Source organism: Prionailurus viverrinus, chromosome D2 (genome assembly GCF_022837055.1).
Source record: "Prionailurus viverrinus isolate Anna chromosome D2, UM_Priviv_1.0, whole genome shotgun sequence".
In the NCBI taxonomy this organism is placed as follows: Eukaryota; Metazoa; Chordata; class Mammalia; order Carnivora; family Felidae; genus Prionailurus; species Prionailurus viverrinus.
The window spans coordinates 50081252-50093408 of NC_062571.1; positions in this window are offsets into that span (position 1 = coordinate 50081252).

The window sequence follows — 12157 nt, forward strand, 5'->3', positions numbered from 1 at the left end:
AAAAATCAAGACCTAGTGTTATGCAAATAGATATAATACCAAAAGCAAGATCCATAAAAGAAAAAGTTGACAGACTTGACTTCATCAAAATTAAAAATTTTTTTGCTCTGGGGGCGCCTGGGTGGCTCAGTCAAACAACTACTTCTGCTGAGGTCATGATCTCGCAGTTTGTGGGTTCGAGCCCCATGTGGAGCCTGCTTTGGATTCTGTGTCTCCCTCTCTCTGCCCCTTCCCCAGTCGCACTATGTCTCTCTCTCTTTCCAAAATAAATAAACATTAAAGAAAAAAACTTCTCTGCTCTGCAATACTGTGGGGGACGAGCAGAGAGAGAGGGTGACAGAAAATCCCCATCAGGCTCCACACTGTCAGCGCAGAGCCCAATGTGGGACTCAAACCCACAAATCATGAGTTCATAACCTGAGCTGAAATCAAGAGTTGGACACTTAACCAACAGCCACTCAGGCACCCCATACAATACTAAGAGAAGATGAACTATAAACTGGAAGAATTTTTTTTTTTTTTTTAATTAGGCTTCATGCCCAGCACAGAGCCCAACATGGGGCTTGAACTCACAACCCTGAAATCAAGACCTGAGCTGAAATCAAGAGTCAGTTGCTTAACCAACTGATCCACCCAGGGGCCTCTGGAAGAAAATTTTGTAAATCGCTCATCTGGACCTGTATTTAGAAAGTATAAGGAACTGTCAGATCTCAACAGGAAGGAAACAACCCAATTTTTAAAAAATGGGAAAAACACTTATTCAGATACTTACAAAGGGATATGGGGATGACAAGTAAGTTCATGAAAAGATAATCATTAGCCATTAGTGAAATGCAAATTAAAGCCATGATAAAATATGGCCATATAGCCCATTAGAATGGCTAGAACAAATATTTTAAGTTACTAAAATGACAATATCGGGGCGCCTGGGTGGCTCAGTCGGTTAAGCGGCCGACTTAAGCTCAGGTCACGATCTCGCGGTCCGTGAGTTCGAGCCCCGCGTCGGGCTCTGGGCTGATGGCTCAGAGCCTGCAGCCTGCTTCCGGTTCTGTGTCTCCCTCTCTCTCTGCCCCTCCCCCATTCATGCTCTGTCTCTCTCTGTCTCAAAAATAAATAAAACGTTAAAAAATTTTTTTAAATGACAATATCAAGTACTAGTGAAGATGTAAAGCAACTGGAACTCTCATGCATTGCTAATGGGAATGCAAAATGGTACACACACTGGAAAAGTTTAGTAATTGCTTATAAAGTTAAATACTTTCTAATCTAGCAATCCCACTGGGGCTAGGGAGGTAAATTGGTACGACTATTTTAGAAAGCATCTTTATGGGGGTGCCTGACTGGCTCAGTCATTAAGCGACCGACCGGCTCTTGATTGCAGCTCAGGTCATGATCTCAGGGTCGTGAGATTGAGCCCCGAGTCCAGATCTGTGTTTATAGCATGGAGCCTGCTTGGGATTCTCTCTCTCCCTCCCTCTCTGCTCCTCCCTGTGTACACACACACACTCTCTCAAAAATAAACAAACAAAAAAATAAATAAAATAAAATGATAGTATCTTTATGTGATGAAGTTGAATGTGGGCAAACCCTATAACCCAGGAATTCCACTGCAGGTATAATCTAAAGTAAATCTGGCACATGTGCTCCAGAAGACATATGCTGGTTCAAAGTACCATTGTTTATCATATCCCAAAATGGAAATAACTTTAACAGAATAGTGAAGAAATAAGTTGTTGCCTGCTTATTAAACGGAATATCATAGGGCACCTGGGTGGCTCAGTCGGTTAAGCTTCCAACTCCAGCTCAGGTCATGATCCTGAGGTTCTTGAGTTTGAGCCCCTCACAAGGCTCTGTGCTGACAGCTCAAAATCTGGAGCCTGCTTCAGATTCTGTGTCTCCCCCTTTCTCTGCCCCTCCCTGACACCCCTGCCCTAAGGAAGGGATTCCTCACACTTGTCCCTCTGGATCCTCCTGTCTCCATCTCCCCAGACAGAATAGCGATTCCCCCACTGGAGCCAAGAACCTTGGCTCGCTCTACAACGAACCCCCCCCCCCACACACACACACACTCCAAATCCCAGTCCCATTGTCCCCACCCCCAGAGGGCCCAATTCTCTGCAGGTCCCAGTTGTACGACCCTCAGCCTCGGACCCGCCGCCCGTCCCGCCCCTCACATCGGACTCCGAGTCTCCACGCTCTCGCTCTTCTTCACATTCCGCACCTTGGTCGTCCCTCTGAGCACCCAGGGGAGGATGGAACACTGGGGACTAGGCATTTGTAGCTAAGGCAGTTGGCCCTTGTTTATTATCACCATGGAAACCCCTGGCATTGCTCCCCTGGCGGGGCCTCCGAAGGGTGGGGTCTGGCGCGCGGTAGCCCCCCCCCCGCCCCGCCCTTCGGGCACACGCAGCGCTTCCGGCAGCCCCGCTGTTCTGGGCTTGCCGGGTCTCCGCTCGACCCTGCACCCCCAGCACCCGGGAGCACCAGCCCCGGGAGCCCTCGCCCCCGCTCCGCTTCCATATTCTCGCCAAACCCCACCTTCTTCCCCAGGAAGATGGAGCGGGAAGGACTTAGCGCGGCGGGGCAGGCCCTCAGTGGCTGGCTCCGGGGGCGGGGCCGTGAGGGCGCCATTGTGACGCGCCTGAAACGGAGCAGGGATTGGTCTGCCAAGCGTGGGCGGAGCCAGGGCCTGTGGGTGCGGACAGTGAGGTAGGGGAGTGGCGCCGCAGAACATTCCTGAGTCGCGGAGGCTGCCCACTGAGAAGCACTTCAAAGGGCGGGCCCCAGGACGTCTAGATAGAAGACCACCGTGAGAGGAGATATGGAGTCGTTTCCTGCCGAAGGAGAAAGAGGGAACCAGGAACACCAGAGACATAATGGCTGCTCAGAGGGCAGAGCATGAAGAGTGGGCGCAGGTTGTGCTCCCAGCTCTTGGGTTCCTACTCCGCACTGTCAGGTAGCTTCACCTGGCTCTAGGTTCCTCTGGAGAACAGGGCTTTGGCTTCTGGCCCGGTTCTCAGAGACAAAGTGCTGGGGTAGAGGATGTCATCGCTAAGATCTTCATTGCTGGAGAAAAGCGCCAGTTCGATGTCATTTGAGTTCCTCCTACATCCGGGCCACCAGTGTTTTTGCTCTCAAGACAGACTGAATTTGTACACAGTCGTAATTAGCAGTTTGGGGCCAAAAGTTGTCATATTTCTGTAGCAAAAGCTGCTAAGCAGTCTTCTTTTGCTTTCCATCGTTAAAAAAGATTTTTTTTCAATGTTTATTTTTGAGAGACAGAGTGTGAGTGGGGGAGGGGCAGAGAGAGAGAAGGAGACACGGAATCTGAAGCAGGCTCCAGGCTTTGAGCTGTTACCACAGAGCCGGACTTGGGGCTCAAACTCAGGAACCATGAGAACATGACCTGAGCCAAAGTTCAGGCTTAACCGACTGAGCCACCCAGGTGCCCCTGTTTTGTTTTGTTTTGTTTTGTTTTAATCCTTCATTGTTTGATCATAACTATGCGTAGTCTTTGGTGGGCATCACCAATATGAATAAACTCCTATTTCAGAATTACACGTAAGCAGGGGCGCCTGAGTGGCTCAGTTGGTTGAGCGTCCGACTTCGACTTAGGTCATGATCTCACAATTCGTGGGTTTGAGCCCTGCGTCAGGCTCTGTGCTGAGAGTCCAGAGCCTGGAACCTGCCTCAGATTCTGTGTCTCCCTTTCTCTCTGCCCCTCCCCTGCTTGCACTCTGTCTCTCAAAAATGAATAAACGTTTCAAAAATGAAAAAAATTAAAAAAAAAAGAATTATATGTAAGCATACACAAAAAATAAAACCTTACAGGCTATAATGAGAAATCAAAACATTAAGGTGAATGGTAAAATGGGGCAAGGTCTTTGTATATAAAAAGCTTGCATGTGAAATGCAATGTGGCTTGTGTGTTGGGTTCTAGAATCATAGAAAGACATCAATGGTAAAACCAAATTAAAGTCTATAGATTAAGAGTATTCTACCAATGTGAATTTCTTAGTTTTGACAAAGGTGCCATGGTTATATCAGACATTAAATATAAGAGAAATAGTAAAGGGTATGCAGGAATTCCCTATACTATCTTTGCACCTTTTCTGTAGATTTAAAATTATCCCAGGGGTGCCTGGGTGGCTCAGTTGGCTAAGTGTCCTACTCTGGATTTCGGCTCAGGTCATGATCTTCACAGATTGTGAGTTGGAGCCTGACGTTGGGCTCTGCGCTGACAGTGCTGAGCCTGCTTGGGATTCTCCCTCTTGCTCTCTCTGCCCCTCCCCCGCTTGCATGTTTATTCATTCTCACTCTGTCTCCCTCTCTCAAAATAAATAAATAAGCTTTACATAACCAAACTCTATCTTTGAAAAATAAAGTAATCCCATAATAAAAATTTTATTTTAAAAAAAGTATGAACAATTATCCTCCAGGAAAAGAGTTTTATTTTTGCACTCAGAGCGTTGGTGATAGTTATTATAACTTGAGTGATCTAGGTATGAAGGACAAAAATACAGTCAACAACTCTTTTGCCTCAATTCCAGCTTTTGGTTCTTCCCTACCCAACATTTCAGAGTTCCTTCCTGGGTCCCCACACACCCCTCTGGTGTGTAGCCATCAGTCACTGCAAGTGACCATACCTGGTCCAGGTACTGCCCCACTACTTTGTTGTTACATGGAAATAAGTCATTCCAGCATTCCTGACTGCTTCCTGAATGGAAGCTGTAAGTGGTAAGAACCACAAAGGTATGGGAGAAGTTGTGTCAAGGCATGTTCAAATTAAAGAAGAAGGAAACTGCCTCTTTTACTCTGAAAACACATTAGCGTATCTCCTGAGCTTTCCTCAGTGAAGTGTTTATCATGTGGCCCCCAGCCTTCACCCCAGGCACAGGAGTTAATTGACACTGTAATGGAAGGCATGAGACTGTAATACACCAACAAAACATGGAAACCAGATAGTCACTGGGGAACTAGGTAGAACAGCCCAGTTTTTCGCTGTAAAGGTGACTAGAAGTTTTCATTCAGGGAATCCTCCCATAGTAAAAGAAAGATAGATATAAATATTAAGAGCAGAAGATGTAAATGTTAAAACAACTGGGACTCAGAGATAAGTTTATCTTCTGGAATCTGGCGATTTTCATTATGCTGTACGCGTGGAGGCTCCCAGTATAGCAGTACTGTCCAATAGAAATATAATGTGAGCCACATATGTAATTTAAAATTTTTCTAGGAGGCGCATTTACAAAAGTAAGAAGAAACAAGCAAAATTAATTTTTTAATGTTCATTTATTTTAAGAGAGAGAATCCCAGGCAGGCTCCACACTGTCATCGCAGAGGCTGATGTGGGACTCGAACTCACAAACTGTGAGATATGAACTGAGCCAAAATCAAGAGTCGGATACTTAGCCAACTGAGCCACCCAGGTGCCCCTCAGGTAAAATTAATATTAATGTTTTTATTTGTTTCAGTATATCTAAAATATCATTATATATGCAGTCAATATATAAAACTATCAATGAGACATTTTATATTATTTTTTACTGGATTAGACCTTTGAAACCTGATGTGTTTTTTCCACTTACAGCACATGTCAATATGGATGTTAAGTTTTTATTGGTAAAATTTACATTTATGGGGCGCCTGGGTGGCTCAGTGGGTTGAGCGACCGACTTTGTCTCAGGTCATGATCTCGCGGTCTGTGAGTTTCAGCCCCACGTTGGGCTCTGTGCTGACAGCTCAGAGCCTGGAGCCTGTTTCAGATTCTGTGTCTTCCTCTCTCTGACCCTCCCCCACTCATGCCCTGTCTCTCTCTGTCTCAGAAATAAATAAACATAAAAAATTAAAAAAAAATTTACATTTAAAAAAGTAGATTCGCATATCCATGTTGTTCCAAACATAGTTAAAAGTTTTCCACTAACTGAATTGAGTATCAGTATTTAAATTTATTTTTTAAATCAGTATTTGAATTTGAAATAAGGCAAGGATGTGAAAAAATTGGAACTCTTGTGTGTTGCCAACAGGAATGCAAAATGGTTTAGCCACTATGGAAAGCAGTATGGAAAATCCTCAACCATATGATCCAGCAATTACATTTCTGGATATACACTCAAAATAATTGAAAGCAAGGTCTGAAAGTGATATCTGTACCCCAGTGTTCATAGCAGCATCACTTACAATAGTTAAAAGGTAGGGGTGCCTGGGTGGCGCAGTCGGTTAAGCGTCCGACTTCAGCCAGGTCACGATCTCGTGGTCCGTGAGTTCGAGCCCCGCGTCAGGCTCTGGGCTGATGGCTCAGAGCCTGGAGCTTGTTTCCGATTCTGTGTCTCCCTCTCTCTCTGCCCCTCCCCCGTTCATGCTCTGTCTCTCTCTGTCCCAAAAATAAATAAATGTTGAAAAAAAAAATTAAAAAAAAAAAAAACAATAGTCAAAAGGTGGTAGCAACCCAATTTATTGACAGATGAATGAATAAACAAAGTTTGGTATATCCATACAATAGAATATTATCCCACTTCAAAAGAGAAGGAGATTCTGAGACATGCTACTATGTGGATGAAACTTTAGGACATCATGCTACATGAAATAAGCCATCACAAGTTGAGTACTGCATGATTCCACTTACATCAGATATCAAAAGTACTCAGATTTATAGCACCAGAAAGAAGAGCGGTGATGTTGCAAGGAGCCGTGGGGAGGCAGAAAATGGGGGAATTGTTTAATATGTGTAGAGTTCCAGACTTTCAAGATGAAAAGAGTTATGGAGATTGGTTGCTCAACTTTATTACTATTTTTTTTTTAAGTTTTATTTTATTTTTGAGAGAAAGAGCATGAGCAGAGAAGGGGCAAAGAGAGAGGGAGAGAGAGGATCCCAAGCAGGCTCCGAGCTGCCAGTGCAGAGCCGAACAGGGGGTTCGATCTCACAAACAGCAAGATCATGACCTGAGCCAAACTGGACGCTCAACCAACTGAGCCACCCAGCCGCCCATGCACGATGTTAAATGTATTTAACAACACAGATCTTAGAAAATGGTTAAGATGGCCAAATTTTTATTGTATTTATTTAGAGAGAGAGAGCACACATACACAGGAGGGGCAGAGAGGGAGAGAGAGAGAATCCTAGGCAGGCTCTGCTCTGTGAGCAAAGATCCCAATGCACGGCTCAGCTCACGAACCATGAGATCATGACCTAAGCCAAAGTCAAACGCTTAGCCAACTAAGCCACCCAGGAACTCCATAAGATGGCCAATTTTATGTTGTGTATTTTACCTCAGCTAAAAAGTTAGAAGGGCGCTCTGTGCTGACAGCATGGAGCCTGCCTGGGATTCTCTGTCTCCCTCTCTCTCTGCCCCTCCCCTGTTCTTTCTCTCTTAAAATAAAATAAACATTAAAATAAAAAGTCAGGGGCATCTGGCTGGCTTAGTCAGTAGAGCATGTGACTCTTGATCTTGGGGTCATGAGTTGGAGCCCTATGTTGAGTGTAGAGATTACTTTTAAAAATAAAAAATAAAAATATTAAAATATCAAAATAAAAAGTCATGTCGTCAGTCACAGTAGCCACATTTCACATGCTCAATAGCCTTGTGTGGCTGAATGCCCCCCCCTTATCACACAGTGCAGCTTTAGACTAAGAAAGGAGGAACTGAAATGCTACTATCTTCAGCTGCCACTTTGAAAGGGTTTCTCCAAGGCTGGCTCTGCTCTAAGCCACCGCCTTTCTCCCCTGTGCCTGGAGGGCTAGAACCTGTTACTTAAGTCTTGCCTGTGTTAAATACTCACACTAATTACTGCAGAATAAGCTTCGGTTTCCTTTAGGGAGTCTCACTTGAATACAGAGGGCAGGGCAGCCTTCTAATTATTGGCTATCCACTTTGACTCTGCGGGTGTAATATTTCTCAAAGAGAGGTGCAAGAGACTTCTGCTAACTCCAGTTGTCACCCTGTGAAATTGTACCCCAAAGTGGATTATTTAACACTGAAATCACTGTGATCCAACGAATAAGATTTGAGAGCAACTTGTATTAAGTCTCATTTGTGAATAGCACAGAGATTTGACCCCTCAGGGACAGAAAGAAGGGTGAAGGAGATATGAGGTTTGCTCTCGACTTTCTCTCTAGGGCTTAAATGTGGTTGACTTTTATTTACAGTTGTTAATATACTTTAAGTTTCCTATCAGGTGCTTAATATATATTTTAGACAAGGATTGATTAGAGTTGTTTTTATAGTAATTTTTGTATTTTATTACTATGTGATCTAATCACATTTTACAATTTCAAGGTCTTTTTAGTTAACTTGTAGCTCCTGAGAATTTTTATTCTTTTCTGAAAGGGCATAATATGTGATAAGCCTGATAAGACACACATTGTGCCTTTTCAGAAAAGAATGAAAATCCCTTGGCTTGGTGATAAGCTCTCTAACTGCAAGGACAGAACAATTTAATTCTTTTTGTCTTCCATACCATTAAGCACAGGGCTCAAGTTCTCAGTAAGTATTTGCTAATGGCTAGACATACTTTTTCTGCAGGTGTTCATGTGTGTTTTAAATGAAAATACCTAGTTTTATTTAACAAGGTTTAAATGTCTTTGTTGCTCACCAGTAATCAAAGGCAGGCGCCAAGTTTAGCTTAGTTACTGAGTATCCAGGGCAGTTGGAATGGTCTCCAGCTTGAAGGAAGGGCCCAAGTAGTATTGAATAGATAAATAAATGAAACTAACTGCTTTTTAAAGTGAACTGCTCTAAAATGAGTCAAGGTGGTGCCTGCCTGACTCAGTCTGTAGAGCATGGGACTATTGATCTCAGGGTTGTAAATTTAAGTCCCTTGTTGGGTGGAGAGATTACTTAAAAATAAAATCTTAAAAGAAAGAAAGATGTACCTTATGGGGCACCTGGTTGACTCAGTGGGTAGAGCATGCAACTCTTGACCTCGGGGTTGTAAGTTCAAGCCCCATGTTGTGTGTAGAGGTTACTTAAAAACAAAATCTTTAAGCAAATAAAAATAAATAAAATGAGCAGATAATCGCATGTATTAATCCTTAGGAAGAACTCTCCTATAAATATTTTAAGTGTTAAAAAATACAGCAAAAGTGAGGTTTTTGACATCCTCTCGGATTTTATAAACATAAAGTCACATTTAAGGGGCACAATTGTCTGAGTACACTCAGCACCCAGAAGAGCCATGCTCAAGGGAGCTCAGCCACGGAAATAGGGGCCTGTCAGCTGTGGTGAAGATGAATGAAAACCAACTTTGTGACTCAGCCAACGTCCCAATAGGAAATGAAGAGTTTATAGTTCACATTCTCAGGAAATGCCAAAACGTTTTTCATTGTACTTCCAGAATTCAGTAGATTTATTTATAGATTCAATATTCATGACTGCATTATAAATTGAGTCAGGTTGCCCTCTCACTTAGAAAATAATACGAAGGCCTTTACCAATAGTAACTTGTTGGTTGTCAATTAACAGAAGTCAGACTGGCCAGGACAGAAGAGAGTCACTGGTAAGACGCCTTATTTCACTGTTCAGATTCAGCCCAGGGAAGTTAAATGACTTTTGCAAAGTCCCCCAAATAGTAAATTATTGCACAGAACCCGGAAGGCTTGCGACCCATTCTAGCGATGTTCCTGTTAAGCCAGACTGATTCTTTGCTCTATGGGTAAGTGTGCTTGTGTGTTCCTCACTTTGTATGGTAGTGTGGGACTGTCAAGGTGACCATGCAAGCTGAAATGATGCAAAGCGATCTTAGTGCTCAATGGGGAAAAATTATTATTATAAATTATTATAAATATTCTTATTTCTGTGATAAAAATTTTTGCCAAAACATTAAAAACTCTCTGACAGTAATAAGTGTACTGGGAAATGAAAACAACACTAAAACTAATATTTATTTTGTACTCTGGAACCTATTAGAAATGTTGAGAATTAAAGTGTTTTATATGTAAAAACTTACCACGAGTAGTCTGAACAATGCTTGCCTCTTATGTTCATTGTATAGCTTATGACAGAAAGAGCATCTTTTTAATTCCTTGGCCAACTGTCATACTCCTTTATAAATTTGGATCACCTTCCAACATCTTATCATTTGCACTTTTAATGTCAAGAAATATCTCCAAGAATCCTCTAGCACAAAGTTATTTTGCCAGCATCACTTCCTCTAGGACACCTTTAACCTTTTCATCACAAATACTTTTTTTTATGTTAACTTCTCTTTCAACAAGTTCCCCTGGCTGCAGATCTGGAGTCTCTTGAACACCAGCAATGTCAACATTCCCCCTGTCAGCTCTTTTGGCTATAACTCCATTTACACTCAGTTCCAATTTCACTCCCAGCATTATCATTTTTCACTTATTTGCTGCACTTTTGTCTTTGTTGGTCAATTCTCTCTTTTGATCATCCATTTTTTTTTTTTTTTGAAATGTCACATAGTTTTATTTTGGGAGACAAGAGGTGACCCAGTCACATGCTTTTCTGTCCATTTGTGAGCTGTACAACAGACTCACAGTGATGATCACTGACAGAGAACTTACATGCCTTGTCACTTATCATAATACACATCTGTTATGTATGTAGTGATTTATGGCCTGAAGAGCTAGCAGCCAAAGTTTGTATTTTATGCAATTACAGTTAATACACTGTGGTAACTAAAATTTGAACGATCTTGTTGAGGGACTAATATGTAACTAAACCATGGTAAGTGTAATTTGTGCATAAGGGAACCCTACAAAGTGAGGGCTGGCTGTGTCCAGATGCAATTAGTAGAGAGTTTAAGAGGAATATAGACTTGAAGCTTTGACAGACTGGTTTAAATCCAGGATAACCGTCGTCGTCAACCTTTTAAAAGAAAAAGGCAAGCAATTCAGCCAGCAAAATTGAGTTTATTGGGAATGGCAGAGGAATTGCAATTCAGAACAAGCACGCTATGGCAAACCATAAGGAAGTACAGAGAACAATGGAGGAGAGCATCCTTTTATAGAGGAAAGGAGGAAGTTGGGATGGGGTGTTTTGAACAAAGTCCATTGGAGGAAAATGAGAAGTCATTGGCTGCAGGTAAAAATGAAAGGCAGCCTTTCATTGGTGGCTGAGACGAGAGGAAATCTTCCTTCCTGCTGGATTATGCAAACTGTGAGGAGTGGCTTGTGTGACAGCCCTCCCTTCATGGCTTCTTGACTAATTTTGAGTTAGTTTTCCTTAACACCTTTTCACAGCCTTAGGCAAGTCCTTCACCTGTAAAATTAGACAAAACTATCCCATCTCTCAGGGTTACTGTGAGAAGTAGTGATCATATCAAGATTTGATTTCACTTGGCATTGGGCAGATGCCTGCCAGGCTTAGCAGCAGAAATGGAATCTTAATTTTCCATAGACAATTCCAAAATTACTTTTACATTCTTATTGTAATTAAACAGGAAGATAAAATACTTTATGGAAGCATATCACTCCCTTTCTTGCAGTCCAAAACCTCTTAAGACTACTTAAGGTGTCTGTCTAGTTTTGAGGAGGTAGGGAAGGAAGAATAGCTAAAGGAAGGTATGCTGTAGCTGTCTTAAGAGGACTGCCTTATTCTGGGGAGGGAGGAGATGGAACTAGGGTGTTAGATGAAGAAAGGGATGGGATTTTGTGCACTGATCTGTGTTTCTCTGAGTCATATCTACATGGTATCTTTATTATTTGGTTTGCAATAATGTCCAGAACATGAGCCAGTCTATTAACAAGTGCAAGAATAAATACATTGCAGGGGCCCCTGGCGGGCTCAGTCGGTAAATCATGCAACTCTCAATCTTGAGTAGTGAGTTCCAGCCCCATGTTGGGGTGTAGAGATTACTTAAAAAACAAACAAACAAACAAAAAACATTCCAGTAACAAGTAACATAGTAACATTACCTTTTTTCACATCTATAATTTTAGTTTACCACTGTTCTTTCTCAGTGTGTGTGTGTGTGTGTGTGAGAGAGAGAGAGAGAGAGAGAGAGTGTGTGTGTGTGTGTGTCATAGGCATTAATGATAACAAGGTAGATGACTCAGTCTTTATTAACACTTTATTCCCAGTGCATATAAGATGGTCATTGAGAAAGTGTAAGAACTTTTTCTCTGATGAGGGGCTTGCTCCTCAGGTTCTGGTGATAGCCAATGAAATTAACATTGATAATAGGCAGTTAAGACCTG